The following is a 17,620-nucleotide window of genomic DNA, read 5'->3' on the forward strand; positions in this document are numbered from 1 at the left end:
CCACCTGAGTGCTATTGCGGCTTTCCATCAGCCTCTACAGGGGAAACCTCTTTCTGCTCATCCTGTGGTTTCCAGATTTATGAAAGGACTTTTCCATGTCAATCCTCCTATCAAACCTCCTCCCGTGGTTTGGGATCTCAATGTCGTCCTTTCTCAACTCATGAAGCCTCCGTTTGAACCTCTCAACAGGGCTCCACTTAAGTATCTCACCTGGAAAGTGGTTTTTCTGGTGGCCCTCACGTCTGCTCGCAGGGTCAGTGAGCTTCAGGCCTTGGTGGCGGATCCACCTTTCACAGTATTCCATCATGACAAAGTGGTCCTCCGCACTCATCCGAAATTCCTGCCTAAAGTGGTCTCTGAATTTCATCTCAACCAGTCCATTGTACTTCCAGTATTTTTTCCAAAGCCTCTTTCTCATCATGGAGAATCGGCTCTTCACACTCTGGACTGTAAACGTGCTTTGGCTTTCTACCTGGATCGCACCAAGCCACACAGAACTGCTCCTCAACTTTTCATCTCCTTTGATCCGAACAAGTTGGGACGACCTGTATCGAAGCGTACCATCTCCAACTGGATGGCGGCTTGTATCTCTTCCTGCTATGCCCAGGCTGGATTATCCCTTCCTTGTAGGGTCACAGCCCATAAGGTCAGAGCAATGGCAGCCTCTGTAGCCTTCCTCAGATCGACACCAATTGAGGAGATTTGTAAGGCTGCCACTTGATCCTCGGTTCATACCTTCACCTCTCATTATTGTCTGGATACTTTCTCCAGACGGGATAGACAGTTTGGCCAAACAGTGTTACAAAATTTATTCTCTTAAGTTGCCAACACTCCCACCATCCCATTGAGGTTAGCTTGGAGGTCACCCACTAGTGAGAATACCTGCCTGCTTGTCCTGGGATAAAGCAATGTTACTTACCGTAACAGTTGTTATCCAGGGACAGCAGGCAGCTATTCTCAAGTCCCACCCACCTCCCCTGGGTTGGCTTCTCAGGCTAGCTACCTGAACAGAGGAGACACGCCCGGTCCATCGGGCGGGAAGGCACTGGCGCATGCGCGGTGCGGGCATCTCGAAACTTCTGAGTTTCTTCAAGCAAGACATGCTTGTGAGACGTCCGTATCGGGGCTCTGTCGGATGACATCACCCACTAGTGAGAATAGCTGCCTGCTGTCCCTGGATAACAACTGTTACGGTAAGTAACATTGCTTTCTTGTCACACCAGATAAAATTTAAGAATACAGTCTTATGGAACCTTAAGGAAATGCCTTGGAATTCCAATAGATAGTACTTGGAAAAAAATACTAGAATCTAGGAAAGACATTTATTTTAATTGCAACTATCCTGCTGATCCATAAGAGTGAAAGACCCTATTGAAACCATCCTACTAAAGCATGAGAGTGAAAGTCTGCTTAATGGTAGTGAACAATTTAAATTAGCCTCAAAATGTTTTCTACATAGTGGAGTCAAACTAACCCCCTGTACCTCAGAATCCTTTATTCAGTGACAGGTAAAGGACACCTGTACCACTGCAACATAAAGATAGTAAGAGAAAGATTAAGGGCCTCAGTCTTCCTCCTTGTGCCCTTAAAATTGATGGAACACCCATTTACCTTAACACATCCTGGAAGAAGAACAAACCCAGTATCCAGCCCCACCTTAATACACTATCCAAATATTCCCAGTGAACTCTTATCAAAGGCTTTCTCCATATATGTTTCTCTCCATGATGTGATCTCATGTTGAATATTGCGCTCAGTTCTGGTCACCATATCTCAAATAAAATATAGCAGAATTAGAATAGATTCAAAGAAGAGCAACCAAAATGATAAAGGAGATGGAATTCCTCTCATATAAGGAAAGGCTAGGGTTCTTCAGCTTGGAAAAGAGACAGCTGAGAGGGGATATGATTGAGGTCTACAAAATCCTGATTGGTGAAGCATGGGTACAAGTAAATTGATGTTTTACTCTATGAAAAATGACACGGACTAGGTGAATTTCAATAGGAAGAAATATTTTTTTCACTCAAAGAATAGTTAAGCTCTGAAATTCGTTGCTAGAGGATATGATAACAGCAGTTAACCTAGATGGGTTAAAAAAAGGTTTGGACATGTTTCTGGAGGAAAAGTCCATAGTCTACTATTGAGGCAGACAAGTGGGAAGCCACTGCTTGCCCTGGAATCGATAGCATGGAATGTTGCTACTATTTGGGTTTTTGCCAGGTACTTGTGATCTTGATTGGCCACTGTGGGAAACAGGATACTGGGCTAGATGGACTATTGGTCTGATCTAGTATGGCTATTCTTATGTTCTTATCCTCTCATGTTCTTATGAGATGCAATGTAACTAGGCAGTGGGAGAGTATATGGGGTTACTCCAGAATGTGAGTTTCCTTTAAAGTCTTTTGTCTTAAATGTGTTATCTAATGTTTTTATCACATACTTAACATGGAGGGGCATAATCAAAACATATGTCTAAGTCCTATTGGGACATATAGTGCTAGTGGCAGTGTCGGCAAAGTCGGCAGTGGGAAAATGCCCATTCTCGAAAAATACGTCACAAAATTTTTTTTTCCCAAAAATCGTCTATCTAGGCTATTGTATGTCCTGACTGCCAATATGTCTATCTTTATGTCACATTCTCTACCAAAATTTCATCCAAGTCCCAAACGCCCAGAACAAGACCATTTGGATGTGGGAGGGACCAGCATTGTGATGGACTGGCCACCCAGACATGGCAACAGAGCAGTGAAGCACCTTGCAGGGCACTGCTGTGAAATTCACAAAAAGGTTGTCACTTAAACATCTTAGCAGAACTCCCTTATAGGTTATCCTGAGCCCCTCCAGAACACCCCCCAAAACCCACTATACCTACCTGTTTATAACCTCAATAGCCCTTATGGCAGTAGAGTAGGGTTTTGGTGGGCGCACTTGTTTCACCATAAATGTAGTGGTTAGAGTGGCTTATGGGCCTGGATCCTCCTCTCTATGGTTTACTAGCCCCCCCTCCCCCGGCTATTTAAAAGACCTGTGCGCAGCACTACTAGACTTTCCTATACTAGGTGCTGATGTTCTGGAGACAGGTATGTATGTTTTTATTCTGATCTTTATGGGGGTGTGAGGGGGGTCAGTGAACATTAGGGGAGTGTATGTGGATCTTTATTGTGTCTCTGCAGTGATTATCTGGTTACTTTGGATACCTTTTGGGCACTTATATTTGTTTTTACATCGTCTAAGTCAATGTTCTTTAACCGCCGGTCCGCAGACTGGTGCCGATCCGCAGAAAATTCCTGTTGGTCCACGCAGGGCCGGCAAGATAGACACGCTGAAATTTCCTGCCCGTCTGCACAGGGCTAGCGAGATCATGGGGAGCCTCCGACAGTGGCTTACTCCCCTCCCAGCAGCTCTCGATACTTGCCAGCTCAGTGATTCACTTCGGCTGCCTTGGGGCTTTTGCTGAGTTGCGGCCCGCCACTGATGATGCAACTTCCTCTTTCCTCAGAGGCAGCGCGACCTATCAAAGGACCCAAAGCTGCCAAAGTGAATTGCTGCAGCAGGCAAGTACTGAGAGCTGCCGGGAGGGGAGCGGAGGGAAGGGGAGGAAGCCACTGTTGGAGGCTGGGAATCTGCTGGACAAGGGAAAATAAAGGGAGAGCTGCTACTGGACCTGGACGGAGGGAGAAGGAGAGATGCTGCTGAGAGGGGAGGAGAGAAAGGGAAGGGAAGAAAGTTACTGCTGGACATGGGAGGAGGAAACAAGGAAAGAAACAGCAGGGAAATTAGAGGAGGGGAAGGTTTCAGGGTGGAGTGGAGAGATCAGATGAGGGTAAGGGGAGAGACTGAGAAATGAGAAAGAGAGAGATTGATGCTGGAAAAGGGGTGAGCAGAGAAATGAGAAAGAGACAAAGATGCTAGATCTGGTATAGGAGAGATAAAAATGAGAGCAGCGAAGCTGGAATGAATCATGCAAAAAGGAGAGAGGTGGCACAGGCTGGATGGAGAGGGACATAGAAAGAAGGCAGATAACATATGGAAAGGGAAGAGGGTAGACAGTGGATGGAAGGGGCAGATGCTGTATTGAAGAGACAGGGCAGACGCTGGAAGGAAAAGAGTGAAAAGAAGATGAAAGCAGAAACCAGAGACAACAAAAGGAAGATGAAAGCAGAAACCAGAGATGACAAAAGGTAGAAAAAAAAATTTATTTCTATTTTGTGATTAGAATATATCAGATATGAAATATATATCCTGCTAGATCTGGTGTTAGACATAACTGGGGACTGCAAAGCCCAGACAGTGCTTCTTTAGCTTCCAGCTGGCTTAGGGCTCTCTTTGACCAGGGGGCACGTCCCTAACACTATTCCTGTCATGTGTGACTGTGGTATTCTGTTAGCATGATATTTCTGTGTAGCATTCTGTAATAATTTGGCTTATTCAGTTTTCTTGATAGTAGAGGGGGATATATGTGAAGGGGAGAGGGAGACAGTGGTTTTGTTGATCCTTGTTCTGTATTATTTGTATTTATAAAATGACAATTGTACAGAATATTGCTTCTTTTTATACTTTAATAAAATACGTTCAATATAAAATCATAACTGAGGCTTGGGCAGATGGGATCTGATGGTTTTTGGGGACAGAGCTCGCGGAGATGGGGCGGAAATGGTTTTTTAAAAAAAATATCAGTCTTAGTAGTTTGCTGTTCCACAAAATAATTCTTTTATTTCCGCCGGTCCATAGGTGAAATAACGTTGAAGAACACTGATCTAAGTCACAACGTATAAGTTCTATCCAGGAAGTCTCGTAAAACCTTTGATTATCCCTGCAGGTCGACTAAGTCTAGGTCAGCTCACATCCCGCTCTAACCACTCCTTCAGATATGTCACTTTTAACTCTGAGCATACAGCAGCATTCGGAGGCCTAAAAGGTCCTTGGATACATCCAAAAAATAGGTTTCAATATTGGCACTTGAATGACCTGTCTTTTAGGTTGTCCAAGTGCCGACTTGGGCAGGTTTTTAGTCGTGTTTAAGTTTCGATTATGTACAGATCCCCCGAGACCTTACGACCCTGTACTCCATGTACTCCAGCAATATCACCCCATTGCTTCAAGACACCTCACAACATCTACAGAATTGGTCCACTTTTCCCTTATCGGTGGTGGGCCGAGTAGCCCTTTTTAATATGGTGCTCTTTCCCAAATGGTTATATCGCTTTCAGGTTTTACCTCTGCTGCTGTCCCATGCCCATAACATTTGTTTAACGAAAGAGCTACAGCGTTTTCTATGGGGTGGTAAGCGACCACGTATGCCCTTGCTACGGATGTATCTGCCCAAGGATAGGGGGGGGCTATGGTTTATTAAATGTACGTTGGTATGCTATGGCTTGTCAGATGAGACATATTAATGATTGGTTTAGAGGAGCATCTGATTTTTCTGCTACACCACTGGAGTTATCTTTGCTGGTTCCGTTCCATGTGAGCTATTTTCTACATGTGGCGGATCCGAGGATGCGTCCTTTGGTGTCTCATTACCCCATTTTTATGCCGGCCAGAAGGACATGGAGATGGGTCTGTAAAAGAGAGGCGTAGTCAGTAGAAGAAAGAAGGTGTTGATGCCCCTGTACAGGTCATTGGTGAGGCCCCACTTGGAGTATTGTGTTCAGTTTTGGAGACCGTATCTGGCGAAAGACGTAAGAAGACTTGAGGCGGTCCAGAGGAGGGCGACGAAAATGATAGGAGGCTTGCACCAGAAGACATATGAGGAGAGACTGGAAGCCCTGAATATGTATACCCTAGAGGAAAGGAGAGACAGGGGAGATATGATTCAGACGTTCAAATACTTAAAGGGTATTAACGTAGAACAAAATCTTTTCCAGAGAAAGGAAAATGGTAAAACCAGAGGACATAATTTGAGGTTGAGGGGTGGTAGATTCAGGGGCAATGTTAGGAAATTCTACTTTACGGAGAGGGTGGTGGATGCCTGGAATGCGCTCCCGGGAGAGGTGGTGGAGAGTAAAACTGTGACTGAGTTCAAAGAAGCGTGGGATGAACACAGAAGATTTAGAATCAGAAAATAATATTAAAGATTGAACTAGGCCAGTTACTGGGCAGACTTGTACGGTCTGTGTCTGTGTATGGCCGTTTGGAGGAGGATGGGCAGGGGAGGGCTTCAATGGCTGGGAGGGTGTAGATGGGCTGGAGTAAGTCTTAACAGAGATTTCGGCAGTTGGAACCCAAGCACAGTACCGGGTAAAGCTTTGGATTCTCGCCCAGAAATAGCTAAGAAGAAAAAAAAAAAAAAAAAAATTTTTTTAAATTGAATCAGGTTGGGCAGACTGGATGGACCATTCGGGTCTTTATCTGCCGTCATCTACTATGTTATGTTAAAACAGCCAAATTGTCTTCTAGGGTGTCTTTATATTTGCCTATACTGGGCAATGGAGCTTTCCAGCCGGGCATGCAAAATGCCACCTTTCTTAGGTGGCAAGCACAAGGTCTACAATATCTTTTTCACCTGTTTTTGGAGGAGGGGAGCCTGGTCACATTTGCCGAGCTGCAACGAACTTTTGACCTACAGGCTAATGATATCTTCGCCTATTACCAGATCCGTCACTATGTTCAGTCCCTTCCAGTGGCTGCCCTTACTGAAGTCTGCAGGGAGGCACTTTCGGAACTCTTCAGCCTTTCAGCCCAACAGCCTCTACGATTTCATATTGTGGGGATCCGGGGTTGCCAACCGAGTACGAATCTGTCTATATTAGCGACAGCATGGGCTGAGGACTTGCATTGCCAGTTGACTGCTCAACAGTTACAACGGGTCCTGAAGAACATTCAGAAGGTGTCACCCAATATTACTCACTGGGAAATGCAATTGAAAATTGTTCTTAGACTTTACATTCCACCGGAACGTGCAGCCCGGATGGGGATTACTGCGTCGCATTCTTGCCCGAAATGCAATCAGGCTCACGCATCTTTGCCCCGCAATCCAACAGTTTTGGAGACATCTTGGCCTAAATACCACATCGCTTTGGGGAAGGCGATGGCTTCCGCAACCGAGGGCGTTATTTGGATTTTATAATATAGCCTCGCCCAAACCCAGGGAAATGTCAGCATTTATCTCCAGAGCCCTTTTGATGGGAAAAAAAGCCATCCTCACCAACTGGCTCTCCCGTGATCCCCATGCACAATGCACAATGGAGATCCCTAATGATAGTGCACGCAACACTGGAGAGACGCATGGTGAGAGACTTGACTCTTGGCCCGGGTCGCAAATTTTGTCAGGTGTGGGAGCACTTCTGGCAGGACCTCACACCGCATGCTCGCAGTAGACTTTTGAATCTTTAAGATTTTATTCCCACTCTCAACTGTTGGACTGGTCATGGATTCTTGGGGAGGGGAGGGGGGGGTTGGGAGGGGAACTGATTATATTGTTGAAAATGTTATTTCCTGAATGGTACTACTGTTTGTATTTGCTTCTTACTGCTGGAATAATAAAAATCATTTAAACATAAGTTTCGATTATGAGCCCCATAGTAAATGGTGGATGCCTGGAATGTCCTCCCTGTGGAGGTGGTGGAGGTAGTAACAGTGATTGAGTTCAAAATGTGTGGGATAGACACAAAGGTTCCCTTAATAGAAAGAGGATAGTATCGATACAAACTCGAAAGATAACAGAAACATAGAAACATGATGGCAGATAAAGGCTAAATGGTCCATCCAGTCTGCCCATCAGCAGCATTTGCTATCTCCTCATCTCCCTAAGAGATCCCAAGTGCCTGTCCCATGCATTCTTGAATTTAGACAGTCTTTGTCTTCACTACCTCTACTGGGAGACTATTCCATGCATCTACCACCCTTTCTGTAAAAAAGTATTTCCTTCTATGCCCTCTCACTCTGGAGTTTCCTTTCAATTGAAAGAGACTTGCCTCATGCATATTTATGCCAATAAGTATTTAAACGTCTTTAAATGTCATATCTCCCCTCTCCCGCCTTTCCTCCAAAGTATACATATTGCGATCTTTAAGACTGGGCCTTATGATGCAGACCACCAACCATTTTAGTTGCCTTCCTCTGTACTGATTCTATCCTGTTTATATATTTTTGAAAGTGCATTCTCCAGAATTGTACACAGTATTCTAAATGAAGTTTCACCAGAGTCTTATACAGGAGCATCAATGCCTCCTGCTTCCTACTGGCACCAAAGCATCCTTCTAGCTTTCACCGTTGCCTTTTCAACCTGTTTGGCCACCTCCCAAGTCCCGCTCCTCTTTCATTCACAAAAGTTCTTCACCCCCTAAACTGTATTCCTTAGCAACGGCAGCAGATGAATCCAGAGACTAGTGGGATAGCAAACATTGACCAGCAGGTGGAGATAGAGAACTGATTAACAGGTGGTGGTTTTGGCTGGGACGTCTACTGCAGCTTCAGTATGCTCTATTTCCCAGCAGGTCATGGTCGCTATCCTAATAGCTCCTGAATTCTGGCTGTCTATGGTCGTCTGATTTCCTGTTGAGAATTCTCTTCAGTGAGAAAGGGGTGTTCGGCTGAATGGTGCCGACTTTAGAGGTTACATCTGGGCCTCCCCAGGACACTACCTCACCCTCCCCTCAGAGCCAGTGAGGGGTGTTTACTCCATGTATTTCTTCTTTCCCTTGAAAAAAAAAACAACAAACAGGGAGCTTCCATATTTGAGTAGCTATCTTGTACTCTGTAAGCAATCTACAACTACTACTCTCTTCAAAACTTCCCGTGTGCAGCGGTTTGTGAGGGCAAGACTCTTGTTACTTTGTTCTGTTACTTCGGTTTTTTGCTAGTTGGCCGGCTGTTCTTGTGTGCTGTGGGTAAGCAGTTTTATTTTTAATTTGGTAGAGTAGCATGGCAGCTGAGGCGGTTAAACGGTGTTCCCGCTGTGGGAAGCAGCAAACACCGTCGGGTTTGTGCTCTACAGGGTGCGCGGATGCGTCAGGGGAGGATACATATATGGCGCCGGTTCTGTCAGCGCTTTCCCGCCCGAAAGACGCGAGTTTGTTTTCTCCGGCACTGTCGGCAGCTACGGCCTCATCGGCGGTTCATAGCAGTCAGCTACTGACTAGTGAGACTTCACTGCCGACAGCGGTTTCTCTTCTCTGCGAGGTGTCAGATTTAACGGCAGAGCAGGAGTCTGTGGTAACGGCTGGACTGAGGTCAGACATAACTATGGGGCAGAATAGGGCTCTAGCAGCGGTGCTTCACACAGCTGACACTGCAAGTAATTTGATGGATGTGATTTCTCCGACACAGCATTTGCCGTTTTCCCCCAAATTTGTGATGCTGTTGCATAAAGCATTTCTTTTGCAGAGCGCTCAGCCTGTACTTCAGGGGGAAGGTGATTTGGCTGCTTTTCCTCAGCTCCCGGTTACCCAATCTCAGCAGGGTTTGCGTGCCGCAAAACGTCGCAGAGTGGCCCCTATGTAGAGTGGGGACAATCGTTTAGGATCCGCTTTATCCCTGCCTCCTCCTGAATCTCTAGCAGATAGGGATATTGCTGATTTGGAGTTAGAAGAGGCTCTAGGTAGGGAGGTGGATGATCCCACAGTGCTCCATCTTTTCCATAAGGAGGCATTATCCCACTTTATTTCAGAAGCATTGCAGGGTTTGAATATATCTCAAGCGGATCCGCAGGCCTCAAGGTCGGCTAACCCTCTTATGGCGGGCACGAGGAAACCACCTAATACTTTTCCGGTCCACGAAGCTATGCTGGAACTTATTTTCGCCCAATGGGAAACGCCAGAGGCATGGTGGATTCCATGTTGGAGTCAGGGATGACTGTTCCCTCTGACTTTCCGGATTTGGAAACAGGTTTAGCTTATATGGCAGATGCTTTATATGATATTATGACTCAAACCCTATCCCAGCGGATAGATCCTGGACGACATTTGAACCCATATCTGAACCCCAGATCTCTAAACTCTGCCTCAGACTGAAATCCTGCAAATGCATCTTAGATCCTTTCCCATCCCACCTTTATGAAAACATTCCTGCACAGGCCATCTCCTCCCTTACGAGACTCATTAACTCTGCTCTACTATCAGGCTTGTTCTCCACAAAAATGGGCCACATTGCCTTGTCACCTATTCTGAAAAAAGCCGATCTCGACCCCTCCCTACCATCAAACTACCGTCCCATAGCAAATATCCCTCTACTTACCAAACTTCTAGAAACCATAGTTGCTACCCAGCTCTCCTCCTATCTCGAGAGATTCTCCATTCTTCACCCCTACCAACATGGCTTCAGACCCTGCTTTAGCACTGAATCCCTCCTAGTTTCCCTAATTTCAAAGGTACAACTACACTCACGTAACATATTCGCTGTCCTACTACAATTCGATCTTTCCGCTGCTTTTGATGTCGTCCATCACGACATACTACTTTACCAACTTTCCGAGATTGGAATCGACTCCACCGTCCTAATGTGGTTCTCAAACTTCTTATGCTCCCGTTCCTACACCGTCAACACAAATGGCACCATGCCAACTCCTTGGACTCCATCTTGCGGTGTCCCTCAAGGATCACCCCTTTCCCCTATTCTCTTTAACATCTACATGTCCTCCCTGAAACTCTTTCAACTATCTCCCCTGGAAACAATCTACACTTATGCAGATGACATCCTTGTCCTCCTTGAGACTGACCAGAACCTCACCAACCTCCACGAAAACATTACAGCTTGCATATTGAGACTCCATGCCTGGTCCCTCTCGGTACAGATGAAACTAAACGAATCTAAAACAAAACTACTCTGGCTCAGCCCAAAATTCGAACACCTGCCCACACTTTTCACACTACCCACAGGCGATACACTACAGCTTGAGTTCTCATGCAAGGTCCTTGGTATCACTATCGATTCCTCTCTCTCCCTCAATGACCACCTCAACTCCTTGGCAAAATCATGCTTTTTCAGCCTTCACATGCTGAGGAAAGCTAGATCCTACTTCAGCCAACAATACTTTGCCATCCTTGTCCAATCCATTATCCTCTCCAAACTAGATTACTGCAACGCCATCTACTTAAATCTATCAAAAAAAAGTATTCTAAGACTCCAGCTAATCCAGAATACTGCAGCCAAACTGATCTTCTCAAAACGCAAGTCTGACCATGCCTCCCCACTCCTTGCCAAACTTCATTGGCTCCTAATAATCTCCAGAATCCATTTCAAATGTTCCTGCCTGGCTTTCAAGATCATTCACGGAATCCTGCTTCCTCTTATCCCACTGTCTTTCAACTCCTCCAGTCCCGACTCCTCCAGAACTGTCCAAAGGCTTAAACTAGCCTTCCCCGCTCCACGCGGCATCCACTATTCAGGCAAACTGGGAAAATCCCTTCTCTTCAAAATCACAGGTCTTTGGAACGACCTCACCACCCCGCTGCGGAACCTGAGCTCCCTTCAGTTATTCCGCAAACAACTGAAAACCTGGCTTTTCAGCAAATTGTAGCTCTATCCTTCCCCCCTTTCTCTCCCCCCTTCTACACATAAGTTCATGTAATCCTTTTTCTTCTTCTCTACCCACTATTTTAAGTTCTTGTAAACTGTGTCGAGCTCCATTCTCATGGAGATGATGCGATATATAAACTTAAGGTTTAGATTAGATTAGATTAGATTATTTGTGCATCTGCTAAACAAATGTCTCTTTCAATAGTTTCTTGCAGATCTTTATGGCTCCGTCATTGGGCTGCGGATGCGGCCTCTAAACTGAAGCTCGTGAGGCTCCCCTTTAAGGGTCGTCTTTTGTTTGGTGAGGATTTAGATAAGTTGGCCAAAGATTTCGGTGACTCCAAAACGCAGAGATTGCCGGAAGATAAACCTAAGGGACCTTTGAAGCCGGTATCCCCCAAGCCCCACTTCCAGGATATTAGAAGATATAGACCTGGGAAACCGTACTTTCCGACATCTTATGGATCCTCCTTTAATTCCAAACCGAGGTTTCAACAAAAGACTTCCTTTCATCCTGCAAAACCCCCAACCGCTCAACCAGCCCGTACCCCAGCCTTACGAAATGCTCAATGACGGGGACTCGGCTCTCTCCGCCATTCCCATGACTGTCTTCCTTTTTGGCAGAGTGGGCAAAGATAACGTCTGATCAGTGGGTATTGGACATTATTCGAGAAGGTTACAAACTAGAATTTTCTTCTCCCGTCGCAGATTCTTTCTTGGTGTCCCCGTGTTCGGGGGTGGCCAAGAGGGAATCGGTTCGAGTTACTCTTCAGCTTCTTCTGGATCTAGGGGTGGTTATTCCAGCTCTTATGGAGCAGAGGGGCCAGGGAAGATATTCCATTTACTTTGTAGTGCCCAAAAAGGGAGGATCGGTCAGACCGGTGCTCTATATCAAGTGGGTCAATCAGTTTCTCAACGTAAGACATTTCCGCATGGAAACCATAAGATCGGTTATTGCAGCGATTCAGCTAGGAGAGTTTCTTACTGCACTAGATCTCAAGGAAGCCTACTTACATATTCCCATTTGGCCGCCGCATCAGCGGTATCTCCGCTTAGCACTTTCAGTTTCGACCAACGCCATTTGGCCTTGCCACAGCTCCAAGGACCTTTTCAAAGGTGATGGTAGTAGTGGCAGCGTTTCTTCGCAAGGAGGGCATTCGTATTCATTCTTACCTGGACGACTGGTTAATTCGGGCCTCTTCAAGCCAGGAGAGTCTTAACAGTGACCCAGAGGGTAATTTCAGTTCTTCAATTTTTGGGATAGGTAGTCAACTTTTCAAAGAGCTCTCTTGTTCCCTCTCAATCATTGGAATATCTAGGAGTATTGTTCGATACGAAGGTGGGGAAAGTCTTCCTACCCAGAGCTCGGGGAGAGAAATTACAGTCTCAAGTTCGTCTCCTTCTGCGGTCTCCCGCTCCGAAAGTGTGGGATTATGTGCAGGTTCTCGGATCGATGGTGGCAGCTCTGGAAGTAGTGCCTTGGGCTCACTTTCAAATGAGACTGTTGCAGCAATCACTTCTCTCCCGGTGGTCCCTGGTGTCTCAGGATTACAATCATCAACTTCGCTGGACGCCTCGAGCATCCTTCAGCATGAATTGGTGGATCAACAGGACCAATCTGTTCAAGGTTATGCCTCTGGAATTGCCGGACTGGATCATAATTTCTACGGACGCCTGTCTGTTGGGTTGGGGGGGCTCAGTGCCTTCAGTCCTCAGCGCAGGGGGTCTGGTCTCCGGACGAGGCTCAGTGCTCTATCAATCTTCTGGAGTTGCGAGCGATCTGGCTGGTGCTTCTAGCATTTCGGGCCTTGATTCAAAATCAGCCAACCAGGCTCTTTTCGGACAGTGTCACAGCGGTTGCTTATATCAACAGACAGGAGGTACCCGCAGTCCTCAATTGGCGAGCGAGGCAATGATTCTGCTTCAGTGGGCGGAAGCTCATCTTCCTCTTCTCTCAGTGGCTCACATTGTGGGACAAGCAAATGTTCAGGGGGACTTCCTTAGCAGGAATATTCTAGATCCTAGAGAATGGGAAATATCTGCTCAAGCATTCCAGCTGCTGGTGCAGCGCTGGGGCATTCCAGAAATGGACCTCATGGCCTCGTCTCGAAATGCAAAGCTTCCTTGGTTCTTCAGCAGACACAGGGAGCGGGAGTCGGAGGGAGTAGACGCATTGGATGTGTCTTGGCCTCGCAGTCATCTTCTTTATGTGTTTCCTCCTTGGACAATGATAGGTCGGGTGCTCCATCATGTAGCTTGATTTCAGGGCTTGGTGATATTGGTAGCTCCAGACTGGCCGCGTCGCCCATGGTATGCAGATCAGATGAGCCTCTCGACAGGCGACCAGTTGCGGTTTCCGGTGACTCCAGATTTGCTTCATCAGGGTCCGATCAACATGGAAGATCCGTCCCACTTTGGTATTATGACCTGGCTATTGAAAGGTTGCGGCTGAGACGTAAGGGTTATTCAGAGCAAGTTATTTCCACCCTACTCCGAGCCAAAAAGAGATCTACTTCTGCGTCTTATGCTAGAGTCTGGAGGGTGTTTGAATCTTGGTGCGGCGATCAGGGTATTTCTCCTTTCCAGGCTTCTTTAGCTAACATTCTATCTTTTCTACAGGATGGTGTTGCGTCTCCCCAGTCTTCCTTGCCGCTCCATGCACACCCTACCCCTGCCCTCACCCCCCACCTATCTCATGAAATGTTTGCTGGTTCAAGCAGCACCTTCCATCTACTACTCATGCCAGCCTTGGCACCTTTCTGATGTCACATCCTGGTTCTGCGACCAGGAAGTGACGTCAGAAGGGAGCCGAGGATGGTGCGAGCAGCAATGGAAGATGTTGTTCACACCAACAAACTTTTAAATAGGTTTGTAGGAGGCGGAGAAGAAGGGAGGCGCCAGTGCCCCCCCCCCCCCCCCCCGGGTGCAAAGATGGCACCGGAGGCAGTCAGTATCCCCCTGCCCCTCCCTTACTATGCCACTGATTGCTTTTGGACTGGGTGATCCTCAAGCTAGGTTTGGACCTGTGAATGTTTGACTCTGACTTACTTGGATAGTTGGCTAAGTCCAACAGATAGCATCTTTTAAATTCAGATTCTGTTACAACCACTCAGAAGTTCCCTACACATGGTGATCAATCTGATCCCATAAAGTGGACTTGCAGAAATGTGAATACTTGTAGTTTTGAGCACCTCCCACATGGAGGCGGAGCCCAGTGTCCACTCTCAGTTTTTCTTCTGCAAGCGAACTGTGTAGAGCTGTTTTGATCTGCTCTGCTTAGTTTTGTTTTTCTTTATGGCCTAGTGGCAGATTTCTGCCCTAAGTCTCTGCTGGAAAGTAGACCATGCTGACCTCCGGGTGGGAATAGGAGCAATTTTCATCCCTCCTGTTGTTCTTGGCAGTATAATTGTGTTTTGTTTTTCCCTCACATTCCCGGGGGGGGGGGGGGGGGGGGGCGGTGTAGGGATGGATAGTCATGGACTTTGTTGAGATTTGTGACACTGTCTCTGCTTTTGTTTACTGTACATGGTAACTTTTCTTTGTGTCACCTTGTTGTTCTTGATTTATGTATTTTCTTGAAAGTTAATAAACATGATTGAAACAAAACGTTTGGTAGAGATTTGTGTCATAACTTTGGGGAGAGAAAACCCTGTTCTCCCTCCTCCCATCACTTCTCCTTCTCCTTCCTTCCTTCCTTCCCATCCTTCTATAGTCTTCTTGTACGTGGTAGAATTGTCAGTGTTAGGGTTGCTTTTCTAAGTCCCTTGAAAGGCTTTAAGTGAAGTTGGAGGTAGATTACCCTAAGGGTGGTTCCTTCAGAGTGGTGTCACTTTCATTGAGCAAATGAGAACAGGGACTGAGTCATGTGTCGAAACTTCAGCAGCTGGCTTATGGCATTGAACTCTGGTAGTATAATTGATTAGATAGGGAATGTATTTGCATTAAGTCATACATTTTAATTATTTTAGTGGAAGACTTTCTAATGTGTTCACATGCTCAAAAATAAGATTGGATTAATAGAGAACTAGATGATTGTCAAAGTTCAAACCATTATATGTTGTGGTTTAAAGGAAATTAGTCAAACAGATTCACAGATAGACAGTATTTTTTTATTATTTAAACTGTGGGTATCTGAGTAACAAATAGTTGTTCTTGCACTGTTATCCTGTTAATCATTAGATGAACTGTAATGATTAAGCTATCATAATGCAGTAATAGTGTTAGGGGAAGGTGCAGCAGTATTCTAATGTTGCAATAATGACATTCATTTTTGAGTAACAAGTTTCTTTTGTGGTGGTGCTCCTCTATGAATCTGCCAGTGTGACTGCTGAATGCTCCTCTTTTTTGGTGTTTTTGACAACCTCAAATGAGTGTGGGGACTTGAACAGCTTAAAACAAGTGAGGACACTGACAGACAGAATTCAGAAACTGATCAGTAGGGCCCTTATCTATCATGTATGTATGTTAGCTAACTTAGCTTGGGGAACAAATATTGAGAAAAAAACACAGTATACAGTGAGATCAAAGGCTAATCACCCTGCATGTGATCTGCTTCCACTGAGGAATGTCGTTTTGAAGCAAAACATATTGTAATTGTGCTTTTATTGCCATATATTTGGTTTGCAGGACTCATCTGATTTGAAGACTGCTGATTTCCAGGGGTCCTGCCATCAGTCAGAATTTAAATGGGGTCTACTTAAGCCTTTGCCAGGCATGCCTGGCATTTCAGTGCTTTAGCTCAGTTAATAAGGTAAGATATTACTCACCACCTGCTTATTATACTTTTAAGAGGTCATCTTCAAGCTGTACTTTTCTTTCTCTGTTTCAAAGCTCCACTGCTGCTGCTTGTGTACTCCTTCAGGCATTTAGTTACAAATTTAAGGGTTCAAAATTTCTGAAAAGTCTTCCAGATTAATTGGAACTATTTTCCCCTCTTTTTTATGCTTCCCCACAGGCAAAAAAGTTCAATAAAAAACTGGAGAGGCTGGTTTTGGACGGCATGTGGTCAAATTAGCTTACAAGTAGAGAAAGAAAAAACTGAAGTAATTAAATGAAAATCTCCACATCTATTTTATGTTGTCCAAATATTACTTTTTAGCCATCCTTCACAGGAAGACATTATGGGGGTCTTGAACTAAGGCGCTAGCCGATTTATCGCACGCTAAATGGTAACGCACCCATTATATTCTATGGATACGTTAGCATTTAGCGTGCGCTAAATCAGCTAGCGTGCCTTAGTAAAAGACCCCCTATGTTAACACTGGTTTGCATCCCTGTCCTTTTACTAGCTTGCATCTGTAACTTTCTGTTGCCAGGAAATTTATCTGAGTAACTTCTGTGACATTGTAAAAATATATGTCTACTACTACTACTATTAATTATTTATATAATGCTACCAGACATATGTAGTGCAGTACAGAGTCGCAAAGAATACAGTCTCTGCTCGAAAGAGCTTTGTGCATATTTTTCCTGTGCCACAAAGTATCCACATGCAACTTGGTTAGCCATGGAAAATTTAGGTTTAAATTTAGGTTTTCAGTGCAAGGGGTACAGTAGTCTGGACTATAGGTTTTATCCCCATAATTGCAGAAGGCATTGATCAAACACATTTTCTGCAGGTCCACCTCCTTGTGTCACCATGCAGTGCCCTTCTCCCTCAGTTTCTCAGTTGCGATGGTGTCAGTGGCGTACCAAGGGGGGGGGGGGGGGGGGGCGGTCCGCCCCGGGTGCCAGCCCTGAAGGGGTGCTCCCGGCCTTGCCGTTCAGTACCCCACACCCCCGAAGGACCGCTCGCCCCACTGACCTTCCTGCACCACCTGTGAAGCAGCAAGCAGCAGGATCGCGAGGTCAGCTATCCCTAAGCTGCTTGGGCGCTGCTTCCTGCGCCGCGGTCCCGCCCCTCCTCTGACATCAGAGGAGGGGCGGGAACGCGGCGCAGGAAGCAGCGCAGGGATAGCTGACGTCGCGATCCTGCTGCGGCTGCTTCATAGGTGGTGCAGGAAGGTCAGTGGGGCGAGCGGTCCTTCGGGGGTGGTGGTGGTGGTGAGGACTGAACGGCAAGGCCGGGAGCATAGGTAGTGCTGCTTCATAGGTGGTGCGGGGAGGCCAGGGGGGCGAGCGGTCCTTCGGGGTGGGGCGGGTGGGCAGGTAGGCAGGCATTCAA

General features: G+C 46.1%; 1 protein-coding gene across 1 annotated transcript in view; it reads left to right on the forward strand.

The window, feature by feature from the left end:
* Positions 1–17,620, forward strand: part of PPARA (peroxisome proliferator activated receptor alpha) — a 175,359-nt gene that overhangs the window by 67,988 nt on the left and 89,751 nt on the right. Inside the window, exon 2 of the mRNA XM_033953295.1 lies at positions 16,084–16,207. The gene's annotated coding sequence lies outside the window, so the exon portion shown is untranslated. The remainder of the gene's footprint in view (positions 1–16,083; positions 16,208–17,620) is intronic.

Source organism: Geotrypetes seraphini, chromosome 7 (assembly GCF_902459505.1).
Source record: "Geotrypetes seraphini chromosome 7, aGeoSer1.1, whole genome shotgun sequence".
Classification (NCBI taxonomy): Eukaryota; Metazoa; Chordata; class Amphibia; order Gymnophiona; family Dermophiidae; genus Geotrypetes; species Geotrypetes seraphini.